This window comes from Halichoerus grypus, chromosome 7, assembly GCF_964656455.1.
Source record: "Halichoerus grypus chromosome 7, mHalGry1.hap1.1, whole genome shotgun sequence".
Classification (NCBI taxonomy): domain Eukaryota; kingdom Metazoa; phylum Chordata; class Mammalia; order Carnivora; family Phocidae; genus Halichoerus; species Halichoerus grypus.
In genome coordinates, this window is record NC_135718.1 from 86,129,210 (window position 1) to 86,142,453 (window position 13,244).

Here is a 13,244-nt window from a genome sequence, read left to right on the forward strand (position 1 = left end):
GGCCGGGGGTCAGAGAGTCGGGGGCGTCGGAGTCCGCGCGGGCCGGGGTCGCGGTCGAGGGGGCCGGGGGCCGGGGGGCCGGGGGCGGCGGGGCGTCGAGACCCGGACGTGGAGGCACAGGGCGGGTGGCCCCGGCGGCTCACCCAGCGGTCACCCGGACCGAAACCGGGGTGACCGGCCTCCGCGTCTTAGTGTGGGGAAACCCGGATTTCCGAGCGGCGCCCCGCCGACGCGCCCGGGCCGCCCCCCGGGGTCTGGGGCGCTGGACGGACGGGAGCCCGCGCCCCGCAGGGGAGGTGGGCTGCCGCGGGAGAGCGGGATGTGCGGGACCCCAAGGCCCCAGGAGACCGAGCCCGCGGGCCCTGCTCGGGGGCAGCCCCTCTCCCTGCCACCGCCTCCGCCGGACGCGCATCCCGAGCAGGGCTGGGACTCGGCTTGAGATCCAGGCCTGACATTTTGAGGTGAAACGTGAGGGTTCCGTGTCACTGTGACGTCCTGTTTGTGTGCATGCAGAAATGCAGCAGCAAAGACTGGGCTGAACCCTGACCGTCGGTGAAGGGTCTGCGTTACCCCAGACGGTGTGTATGTGCGTGTACAAACGTTTTCTCAGAAATGAGAAAAAATCTTCCTCTGAAGTCGTTTCCGCGTGGAAAAAACGTAGATTCAACTGATGCGCTTTCTGTCTCTGAAATTTACAGTGTTAATAACTCAAGGTAACTTCAGGGAGGCCTTGGGAGACAGTCCCTTTTAAATTCAAAAAATGATAAAAAACGGTGCTTATGAGAAATTAGTGAAAGGATCCTGAGCTCTATTGATCCTCAGACTGGAAGAAGGGAGAGGAAGTCCAGTGCAGGCGCTTACAGAGGCCCAGCTTTGTAGTTCTCATCTCTTAAATACGCTTCCAGGTGGCGGTGTAATTGCAAGGTGACTCAGGCTGGGTGTTTCTCTTCTCCTGAGACAGGCGGAGTGCTGGGTGAGGATCAGGGGGCACTGTCACTGTGTCCAGCAGAGCCTGAATTACGGGGTGCTGGACACCTTCACAGGCCCCTGTGTGTCTGTGTGCTCTACGACCTTATTATTAGAGGTGTTATTGCTGATACAAAATTTATTTTTTGCAAAGTTATTTATTGGTTAGAGTCATAACAGTATTGAGGACGAGCTTCTCAATAAAGTGTATAGCTTTCGTAAAGGAAATAATTACTTAGTGGTTGCTGCAGATAAGGCCCACACTTCATTAACAGAAGTAAAAGGATGAAAAGAAACAGAAAGGGCTCAGTTGCTGTCTAAACTTAATATGTATATCCCAGCTTTTCTATTTTTTTAGGTGACCCAGACTGCTCTTGTTAGAATTTTGAATTTATGAGGTCCGTGTGCACACATTTTTCTCCGGGCTGAAATAGAGCTGGAGAACCTGGTGTCTGAGCTCCGGGTGTTTTTAGAGCCGGTTTCAAGTCCATGTGCAGACAAACAATTCTGGAATAGCACTCTGCACACTCACAGACCGTCAGTCACAGTGTTATGACCTCCAGGATGAAATCCAGAGTCTGTCTTGCTCTCTGCAGACTGACCTCAGGCTTTCTTTTTGACTTTATTCCTTACCACTCCCTTTATGAACCCCTCATGACTGTTCCCCAGATGTGCTGGGCTCATTTCATCTTTTGAGTCTCTACCCTTCTGATTCCAGTTCATCTTTCAAGATTTGGCTCCTGACCTCCAGCCTCCTGGCCTTCGGTGTATTACTTCAATCCTAAAGGCTGTTCGTAATTTTTGCTAATTTACTAAGACCCCTTCTTCAAGTCAGCAGAGAGGAACCTTTCTAGACCTCTGTTCCCCAAAGGTATAAAAGCATAGGAAATATGCAAGTAAAACACACATAGAAAGGGTAATTATGATTTTGTGAAAGTTTTGTTTCAGTGACAGATATGTATCTATGCTTCACAAAGTAAAATATATTTCTCCTTTTGGACAGTCGCAAAAAAGTTTAAAAAATACTCGTGTAAGACATGTGAGTGACGAAAAGACAAGACATAGGTGTTAGATATTGAAATGCAAATTACTAGTACTGTCCAAGGTAGTGTCTAACTGGAAAAATTAAAGAGCTACTGGATTAAAAAAAAGCTGAGATAGTATGTATGTTAATAATAAAATATAAAACCACATTTTCACAAAAGCATTTATTTATTTATTTGAGAGAGAGCATACGAGGTGGGGGATGGGGGGGCGGGAGGAGAGGGAGAAGCAGACTTTTTGCTGAGCAGGGAGCCCGACCCGGGGCTCAATCCCAGGACCTTGAGGTCATGATCTGAGCCGAAGGCAGATGCTTAATCAACTGAGCCACCCAGTTGCTCCAGAAATGTCTTTTTTTTTTTTTTTTAAGATTTTTTTTATTTTTAAATGATCTGTACACTCACCATGGGGCTCGAACTCGCAACCCCATGATCAAGCGTCACAGGCTTCACTGAATGAACCAGCCGGGTTCCCCTTTCACAAAAGTCTTTGAAAAACAAGTAAAGACTATTGTTCTGTTACGGTGTAAGTTTGGTATCTCAACCTGGTACTTAGCAACATCAGTATTATTCAGGTCATTAAATTTTTTTTTTTTTTGCCACGAGGTGTGTTTTATTTTCATTAAACATACAGATAATTTGCTATAATATCCCAGGGCAAACCAGAGAATTTGGCAGTCCGATTGGGGGGGGGTCCCCTCAGAGACCCGCAGGCTGGTGGCGTCGGCACGGAGTGCCCGGGTTCACAGTGCAGCTTGTCGCTCGTGTCCATCTTGCAGCTGGCTCTTCTTCCTCCACATCATGACTGGGGTGTCTCGAAGATGACAGGGGTGGGGAATCCTCCAGGTTCTTAGGAAATTTCACTCCGCTTCTCCTGTTCAGTGGTCTCTTTGGTCGGCAGGGTGGTGTTCTCCTGCGTCTCCGTTTTCTTCAGCTTGGCCTTATCGAAGCTGGCGATTTCCCCCATGTCCGGCTTGTCTGCCATTTTCTTAAAGCGATCCGTGGAGTTCTGCTCCGAGCCCGGCGCCTGGTGCTCCCACTCGTGTTGCTGCAGCAAGAGACCCAGTTCGTTAAATTTTTGTTAGGAAAAGGTAGTTTTCATGATCTCGGGTATTCCTGAGGAGGGCATATTTCATATTTCTATCTCTGGCTTCTTTTCTGGCTCTTCTTGCTGAGGGTTCTGAAATTGGAGAGCTGGCCCTGGACTTGGGGGGGGCCAGGGAGAATCCAGGAAGGAGCCCGGTGCTCAGAGTCAGAACACTTGGCCCGCTGACCTTGGGTGTATCGTGGCCCTGCACACGTGCCATCCTGTAGGTGCAGAAAGTGGCACCGGCCTACTTGCTGAGTGGGTGTGGGGGTCAAATGAGGGAACAAATAGAACAGGTATTTGGAAAAATGCTCCGTCGAAAGATTTCAAAATAGAGTTTAACCCCTCCATCATTTCAAAAAGGATTTGACGCAGCAAAGTGCAAAGACGTAAGATGGCTTTATTGTTGTTCATATTTCTGAGCCGTGGGCTCTGTGATCATTTTTTTTTTAACCCCGACTCGGCCACGTGACTGTGTTCTTGCGCACCCTGAGGCCGGCAGCTCTGAATGCCCTGCTTCCTGTTGGTCTTCGTGAGCAGGGAGCTTCCAATACCTGCGGAATAACCTGGCAGTCGAACCCACCGCCCCATGCGTGTCTCTCCGGTGCCCGCGTCTGCTCCCCTGTCTACACACCTTCCGTTCCTGCCATGAGCCTTCTGTACGCGCCTGGCAGCGGAGGGGCTGACAGCAGGCGGATCTGAGTGCAAGGACAGGACTCCTGCTTTGCCACAGGAACCCTTCCTCTCACACGTGAACAGAGAGCGGTGTCGCCTTCCTCAGCTGCAAGCAGCTCTTTCCCGAGCTGTTGCTGAGACCCACTGGCTGTACATCAGTGTCCCAGGAGGTTTCTGAAGGAACCCAAGTGAACCAAGGGAACTGGATTGTCCTTTTCCAACCAGGCATCTGGGATAGACTGGAGTAGCTTGTGCCTGCTGCACTCCCTTTGGTGGCAGCCACACTGAAACACCACATAGGACGCTGAGCTTCATGTGCAAAGATCTTCCCTAAGCACCGGGTGTAAGAGCAGAAAGAACGCAGCAGGGACGTGTGCTGATCTGGAAACAGCATCAAGATGCGTTATTCAGGGGCGCCTGGGTGGCTCAGCCAGTTAGGCATCTGCCTTCTGCTCAGGTCATGGTCCCAGGGTCCTGGGATTGAGCCCCGCATTGGGCTCCCTGCTCAGGGGGGAGCCTGCCTCTCCCTCTGCCTCTGCCCCTCCCCCCACTGGTGCCTGAGCTCTCTCTTTCTCTCAAATAACTGAATAAAATCTTTAAAAAATAAGATATGTTATTAAGTAAAAAACTCATTTCACAAAACTGCATGATATGACTCCTTTTAGTAAATAAATCAATGTACACGCATACGTTATTTTTCTGGTAGGTTAGAAAAGCATAAAGCTTTGGGGGGAAAAGACTCCAGTAGTGAGAAGGGGGCTATTTTTTCCCTTTGATACTTTGGTGTTTGCATTTTCTAACTATAAGTATTTTTTTTAAATGTCATTTTAATTTTACTCCCTTTTTTTGGTATTAATGTTATGTTTTTAAAGTGCTCATGTTTTTCACAGTACACTCAAAAACCATCAAAATATTCATGAGGATTTAGTCATAATAAAACCATGCCACATAAAGCAGTGTTGTGCATATTTAATTGACATTAAATATATATATATTTTTAAATCTCCTTTTCATTACCTGTGCCCCCTGTGTCCTCAGACTGCTCACTCTGTGCACATACACCCTCTCTCTCATTTGGTTAAATTCATCTGGGGAGTAAAGGGCAAAAAGACATTCCTATTTATTAACTTTGAAAAGTAGCTAAATAATTAATAGCCCCTGGGGTCTGCATGGTAGACAACAGGCTCTTTGGGCATCCTTCCTCATTCTCAGTTTCATATAAGCTGTTCATTCATCTGGCATTATAATCATAAAGAATAGCCAACGGTAAAACACAATTATGAGTGTTAACAGAAAGAAATTCTAATTATGAGAAAATATCTTTTCAGAACGTATGCACAGGGCATATAGAAGTAATGGTATAATGGCAAGACTTTTAAAAATTAAAAATTTTAATATTTTAATTCTCTGGACCTTTTCGGTTATTTGGAAGTTGTGCTCTTTATTAAATAATACTAAACGTATGGGCAAATGTGAAGCATTATAATAGCCTCAATTAAAAAAACACTTGAATGAGCCCACGGATGCCAGTCATTAACAACAAAAGAGCAAAACAGTGGCTCTTAGCTTCTTTCTGGGACCTGTGGAGTGGCACTAGGCTAAACTGAGGCTAGCAGTTGAGGGGCGCCTGGGTGGCTCAGTCAGTGAGGCGTCTGGCTCTTGATTTCGGCTCAGGTTGTGATCTCAGGGTTGTGGGACCGAGCCCCGTGTTGGGCTCCTCACTCAGCGGGGAGTCTGCTTGTCCCTCTGCCCCTCCCCCTGCTGGTGCTCAACGTGTCTCTCTCTCTCTCTCTCAAATAAATAAGTAAAATCTTTAAAAAAAAAAGGAAAGACTGGCTGTCGAGGGCCTTGCTGGTCCCTTGGGTGCAAATAGGGTTTGTGTCTTCCTACAGAGGAGTGGCCTTTTTGTATGCATTTCTGAAATACAAGGGTGTCCACTTTCCTGCGACACCTCTGACCTCTTATCTCAGAGTATTTTTTTCTTTACCTCCAAATTATTGACAAGTATTGTTCTGTGACAGATAGGGTAATAGCTAGATGTGTTTGAAAGGTTTAGCCACAGAGTTTCAACAACACTATTCCCTTCCTTTGGTTTCTGAGAGCCCACCCTTCCTGTTCTTTCTTTCTGGCGGTGTGGCATGGCTCCTCAGCAGGGCTTCTGTAGTCCTAGAGTAACGCTAAGGGCCAACACTGGGCATCGTTTTAAGTGCTCTACACATACTGTACTATTTTAATCTCAACAACCTTGTGAGGTGTGTACTGTTACCTGCATTTCCCAGGTGATAGACTGAAGCACGGGACATTAGAGGTCATGTGGCTGGCGTGCGGGGGAGCTGGGTGCTCAACCCCTACGCTCTTCAGAGAGGCCTGGTATTAGTCTGAAAAGTGCCCACTGTTGAGGTTCCTAGGGGCCAGAAGAAGAAATGGAGCAAGTCCTATAAATTAATTTTTTACTCTTGCCCTTTTAGTGGGGGTGAATCCTGGTTCCCCGCCTGTGAAACCTTTACTGTTTCATTAGCCTGGTTAGTAGATACGTGAGCCTAGAGGGAGGGCAGGGTTGTCCTTCCTCCACGAGCCACCTCAGGGATTAGAGGTTCATTTCTCCGAGAAGCCCTTGTTGAAATGCAGCTTTTGCCCAGAAGGGAAGCAAAGTGAGCTAGGTGCAGCCTGGAGATGTGCTTCTCAATCGAGTGGCTTCACCGAGAGGTGGTGAGTGGACGAGGCGAGCCCCAGACCTGGAGGGCTTCCTGGGAGACACGCTGGGGTCAAGAGGCCCTAGCCAGGTTATTTTTGCAATGGCTTGTGTCTGTCTCAGGAGGGCTTCTAGCCTGAAAGCCCATATGAGTCCAGGGTCCTGGAGTAAGAAAGAGCCAGACTTGTTTTATCCAGGCATTCACAGTTGATTACTCCGCTAGCAGCTCCAGGCCGGTTGGCGGGCTAAGGGGGCCAGAAACCTCTCACTGAGATGAGGCCAGACAGCACAGCCTCAGTATCTAGGGGATACACAGGAAGGGTTAGCACCGGGAGGCTGCGGGAGCTTCTGTTCCGGGTCCGCTCTTCCAGGGAGGGCATCCGGGCCTCGTAGAGACCTTCCATCGGCATACCCCCCAGAAGGTGTGGATAAATGATTGCTCTTTCATATCTGAATCCCTAGTAAATATTTCTATTTAACCCCTTCTCTGAGAGTAGGCACACTGTGTTTCCTCTGCTGCTCAGTGTGCAGATGTGGTGTGGGTCCTCCTGTTTCAGATGCTCTGCTTGATGAGGACAGAATGGCCGGGCCGACTTCTGGAGGCCCCGGTAGCGTAGGGGTTCAATGGTGATGGTTTCCATCATCACAATGTAATGTTTGATTCGGCTGGGGAGGGGTGGAGGAGAGGAGTCACAGACAGCCCCAAAGCATAACCCCTTGGCTCTGCTATAGCTTTAAAAAGGTGTTATTATACATGATTTTAAACATACACAAAAGTAGAACACCGCCGTTGACCCTTGAACTGTGCAAGTCCACTGAGATGCGGATTTTTTGAGCACGGTCCTGTAAATGTATGTTCTCTTCCTTATGATTTTCTTAATAGCATTTTCTTTTCTCCAGCTTACTTCATTGTAAGAACACAATGCATAATACACATAACATACAAAATAACGTGTCCATTGACTGTTTATGTTATCGGTAAGGCTTCCGGGGAACTGTAGGCTATATTAGCAGGTAAGCTTTGGGGGAGTCGAAGGTTATACATGGAGTCTTGCCTGCGGGGGGAGTCAGTGCCCCCAGCCCCCATGTTGTTCACGGGTCAGCTGTATAGTGATCCCCACGTACTCACTGTCCAGCTGTACCAGCCATCAGCTCCTCTATTCTTGTCTTCCTGTCCTCCCTTTTCAGACTATTTTGAAACAAATCCAAGATGTTATTTTATTTATAATATATGTACTTATACTTCAGTATGTAGCCCTAAATGATAAGAACTCTTGTTGAAAACACTGATGCACGTCTGCCTTCAGCTCAGGTCATGATCCCAGGGTCCTGGGATCGAGCCCTGCGTCGGGCTCCCTGCTCGGCGGGAAGCCTGCTTCTCCCTCTCCCACTCCCTCTGCTTGTGTTCCCTCTCTCGCTGTGTCTCTCTCTGTCAAATAGAAAACATTGATGCAAACCTTTCATCTCACCTGAACAATTATTAGTTATCATCAAACATGCAGTTAATGACCAAAGTCTCGCAAGTTCTTTTGTAACAGCTGGCTTGTGTGAGGCAAAATCCAACAAGGTCTACACATTAACTTTGGCTGATATATTTCTCAAGTCTCTTTTTTTAGGAAACATTTTGTTATGAAAGTATAATAAATGGGGAAGAGTGCACAAATCCTTATGTGTACAACTCAGTGAATTGTTTCCTGTGAGACCACCACCCATGTCATGAAATAGAACGTTGCCCGGACCTCAACGGCGTCTTACTGTAGTTTTAATTTGCATTTTTCTGATGACTAATCCTGTTGCACACTTTTAAAATATTTTTTAGTGGGGGGCATTGGGATAGTCTCTTTTATGAAGTGCCTTTTCAGGTGTTTTGCTTCTCCCTCCTTTTAAAATTGTGTTTCCTTTTTCTTATTGATTTGTGGAATTATTTATGTATTCTGAATATGAGGGCTTTGTTGGATACATGTACTGCAAATTTCTTCTCCCACTGTGTGGTTTGCTTTCGCTCTCTTAATGGTGTCTTGATGAGCAGAAGTTCTTAATGAAATCCAATTCAATTGTTCCCTTTATGGTTTGTGCTTTTCGTGTCCTACTTTGGAAGTCATTCCCTGTCCTCAAGGGCATGAAGATATTCTCCTAAGATACTCTCTGGAAGTTTCAATGTCTTGCCTTTCCAGGGTATGTCTACAGTCCTCCTAGAATTTAGTGGGTTTTTTTTTTTTTAAGTTTATTTATTTAAGTAATCTCTACACCAAACGTGAGGCTCAAACTCACAACCCTGAGACCAAGAGTCGCATGCCCTTCCAACTGAGCCAGCCAGGCGCCCCTAAGATTTAGTTTTGGGACTGGTGTGAGGTAGGGGTCAAGGCTCATTTGTTTTTCCATGTTTATATCCAGATGGACCAGCACCATTTTGAAAAGACCATTCCTTCCTCTCTGCCCTGCAGTGTGGTGTCATTATCAAAAATTAGAGGTGTGGGGCGCCTGGGTAGCTCAGTTGGTTAGGCGACTGCCTTGGGTCATGATCCTGGAGTCCCGGGATCCATTCCCACATCGGGCTCCCTGCTCAGCGGGAAGTCTACTTCTCCCTCTGACCCTCTTCCCTCTCGTGCTCTCTGTCTCTCATTCTCTCTCTCTCAAATAAATGGGTAAAATCTTTAAAAAAAAAAAATTAGAGGTGTGTACACGTGTGGGTCTGTTTCTCAACCCTCTTTGTTCTATTGGTCTGTTTGTGTATCTTTGTGCTTTCACTGACAAAAGTTTCTGCTAATACCGTACTGACTTAATTGCTGTAATTTTACAATAAGTTTTGCCGTCTGGGGGTGTAAATCTTTCAACTGTGTTTTGCTTCTTCAAGATCGCCTTGGCTCTTCTGGCCCTTTGCATGTCACAGAACAAATGGAGTCATCTTGTCAATTCCACAAAAACTTGCTGAGATTTTGACTGGACTTGAATAAAATCCATAGATCAATTTGGGGAAAACAAATATCTTTATGATATTGAACCTTCGTGCCTAGGAGCACGGCATGCTTTCCCATTAATATAGGTCTTCTTTAGTTTTTCTCAGCAGTGTTTCTGGATTCTCTGGAGAGGTCTTGCACATCTTTTATCAGATTTATTCCCATGTGTTGGATGTGTTTTTTATGCTAATGTAAGTGGCGTCATGTTTAAAATTTTGTTTTCCTCTCCCTGTCCTAATGTTAAGATTATTGACAGGTAGTTCATCATCAAAGATAAATTCAAAGTCCTATATCAGAACTATTTTTTAGTCTTGAACTTAGCACGTTTTTACAGCTTATACTTGCTTTCCACTTAGCAATAGTTTAACTATACGATCGGTCTTTCATTCTTTTAAAGGATCAGACTCAAACTCTCCCTTTGGAAGAATTGGGAAGAGGGTGGCTCCAGAAATCTATTTAGGTGAGAAACGAAGGATTCTCCTGGGAAGAATCCATCTTACGGGAGTGAGAGCCAGGCTGGACCTACTTGACCCCGTAACAAAGCCCTTCCCCGAGGGAGGGAGACCGTGTGGCGTCTGTCACTCATTTGTCTTCTAGCCTGGGTGTCCACAGCTCACATCTTAGTCCTGGGAGGACAGTGTGGAGAAGGGAGGGCTGCAGGTAAAACATGGAAGGAACTCTTTTATTATTTTTTTTTCAAATTTTTATTTAAATTCTAGTTAGTTAACATATAGTGTAATATTGGTTTCAGGAGTAGAATTCAGTGATTCACCACTTATATATGATGACACCCCGTGCCCATCACAACAGGTGTCCTCCTTAATCCGAATCACCTCTCTGGCCCCTCCCCCACCTACCTCCCTCCATCAGCCCTCAGTTTGTTCTCTATCTTTCTCTTATGGTTTGTTCCCCCCTCCCTTTTTTCCCCCTCCTATATGCTCATTGGCAAGTGACTCTTTTGATGATAATTTCAGAAAACACTGGGTGTAATCTGTTGGGCAGCATATTACAGCAGGAGGGCGTTGTCCCTTACCTCACCCAGAGTCCTGTAGTTCGGACACTTTGTGGCAGGACGTAGTACATACAAGCTTCCCCCGTGCCAGTAGGAGCAGTGGTGGTAGGAACAACGGGTTCCACGTGTTGGCTACTTTCCATGTGCTCGGTACTGCTCTGAGTACTTCACAAATAGTAACTCATTGACTTTTACCAGGGTGGAAACTGAGGCACAGAGAGGCTGGGTAACCTGCCCCAGGTCTCGGAGCTCACAGATGGCCATGCCGGGATTCAAAGCCAAGCTCGCAGGTCCCAGAGCCTGTGCTGTTGACAGGATGTGGCCGCTCAGGCGGTGGCAGCAGATAGGGGCTAGTGTGGGAGAGCTGGAACGGGGTGAGGACCCTGCAGCGTGCCTGGCGGAGAGCCCCGTGAGCTTTCCCTTGAGGACTGTGAGAACTAGCGCAGAGTGGGGCGGGGGCTGAATGAGCCGCTGAAGGTCAAGAGAAGGGAAGCAGGTGAGGTCATCGTAATTTGACCATCTGATCAGATTTCCAGACTTAGGAAACCTTACGTGGATTTGTTTTTTAATTTTATCACCTGAAAATTTCCTTGGATAAGTGGAATCATGACTTGTGGTCTGTTCTTCCTCTGAGGTGAGGGGCTCATCTATATTTAGACTGATAGTCATGCTTTTGTGGTGATGGATCAGTGTGTACCTCCAAACCCGGCAGTGTGTGGAGGTGATCGCACGTGTGTCTTTAGGAACAGAGAAATCACCAACATGGTAGGTTCGATGCACACACATCAGAGGGACTTCTCTCCAGACTTACGGACAAAGCAGGTGCACCATGGTGGTGCCGGGGCAGAGATTCCCAGCTGGGCCAGCGTCGCAGGCACGCGCGGCCCCAGCCGCGTCTTCGCGTCTTCGCAGAAGGCGCTTAGGGTTTCACAGGCCCCATGCACAAGACCATGGATGCTGATGGGATTTCCTTTAACCCCGTCCTTTCCCTCACCTCCCACATGTCGTGTGTCACGGAGCTCCACTGATTCTACCCTTTTAACAGCTTTCCGTGTGTCTCCTCTTCCTCTTTCTCTGGTGCTGCTGGGAGGTACAGTCATGGATGTGTTTTCACCTGGACTGGATGATAACCTCCTGCCTGTTTTGCTCTTTTCTCTCTTAGTTGCCTTTGCTGCCACCGGAATTATCTCTGTAAACAGAAAATCATCGTGTCACTTCCCTCCTTAAAAATACGTGGATGGCCCCCACTGCTCAGAGGACTAAAATCCAATGGGCAGAGGCGGGTCTCGGCAGCTCCTTAGCAACTGGCCCCTACCTCTCTTTCCAGGCCCCGTCTCCCTCACGTGTGCCCTGGGGGCTCCCGGAGCCCGGGCTCTGCTTCCAGACGTGGCGCCTCGTGGTGCTGTTCCCCCACGGGGTGCCTTCCCTGCCACCCCTCTGCTCTCCTTTGCCCGCCTGGCCAGCCCTTCACTTTCCTTGGAGATTGTTCTCACACTCGTCTTGAGCGGACAGCTCGATGCACTTCCAGAAGCACGGATTAAATGTCTGCCTTCCTTGCTAGACTCAAGCCCAGTAAACCACAGGCATCTATCTGCTGGAGGCCGTCCTCCCTTCATCCAGCCATCCATCAGTTCCTTCGACTACTCCTCCCCGAGCACTAGCTGTATGCAAGGCACCGTGCTAGCTGCTGGAAATACTAAATGCTTGTTTCCACCGAGCTCGTATGCTAGTGAGAGAAGGCAGGCTAGGAAGGCAGAAACACACAGCAGAGATCAGGTGGTGTGAATTGAGAGGCAGGGTCACGTGACCCGCCGTGCGTGGGTAAATACTCGGAGGGCCAGGGAGGGCCCCTCGGAGGGGCGCCCCAGAGGCTGAGACGTCAGCCGACCGCCCCTGCGGAGATCAGGGTAAAGAGCATTCCAGGCAGAGGGAGCAGATAATACAAAGGCCTCCGGCTAATGACAAACTCACTTAGAATAAGCACACTGGTGACCTAACGTCACGGGGCGTGGTGGTGAAAATGCCTCCAAGAGACAAGTAGAGAGAAAGGTCATAGCTGGTTTTGGAGTCAAAGGTAATTCGTTCTCCAAAACTTCCTGGGTACTTGTTGGCAGCGGCCAATGGCAGAATGAAGGGCCCTGTTGTTCACAACTGAGGCACAGAAGCGCTTAGGAAAGTAGGTGCCGAATCTCCTCCCCACGGCACCTGGAGCCGGGCGGTCTGTCCGTCCATCCGTCTGTAAGGTCAGGATGGCCTGTGTGAAGGAGCTGCACAGTTTTAATTTCTCTTCTTCTTGGCACCTTTGTTTTGCCCAAGACACATGCGCTTCATATACCCGCAGGAAGGTGAATACTCTTCTACTGAAATACGCCGATTTTTTTTACCCTTTGCAGTGGGGAGGCCCTTAGTTTACTCCTCCGCCATCATTCCCCAGCTTACTCTTTTCTTACTCCCTTCCCATGCCCCAAGAAGGAAAGGTGCCCATCCGAGACCCTGTGTGCTTTGGCGCGGGGCCATGGCCAAGGGTTCAGCGGGAGTCGGGGCTCACAACAGCCCGTTTGCTTTGCGACTGCAAATGTCCCCTGGAAACCCTGAGTTTAGGGGCGGGAGACCCACGCTAGCTCTGTCGTGTAGAGAGGTGCTCCCCAGCACAGCCAAGATACACGGGAGGGGAGCCACACTTTCTCGTCCCCGGTGGGCAGGCGGCTCTCAGGGAGGAGATTGCACTGGCGGAAAGGCCCATGTTCTTGTGGCCGTACTAAGCCAGGGGCTTGGCCCCGCCGAGGCCGTGTCTACACAGTGTAGTAGATGCTGC

The 13,244-nt window shown here is 48.4% G+C and overlaps 1 protein-coding gene and 1 pseudogene across 10 annotated transcripts in view; one reads left to right on the forward strand and one right to left on the reverse strand.

Moving 5' to 3' along the window:
• Positions 1-13,244, forward strand: part of CNIH3 (cornichon family AMPA receptor auxiliary protein 3) — a 305,955-nt gene that overhangs the window by 502 nt on the left and 292,209 nt on the right. The gene's annotated exons all lie outside the window — the stretch shown is intronic.
• LOC118552470 (thymosin beta-10 pseudogene) lies at positions 2,591-3,092 on the reverse strand (annotated as a pseudogene).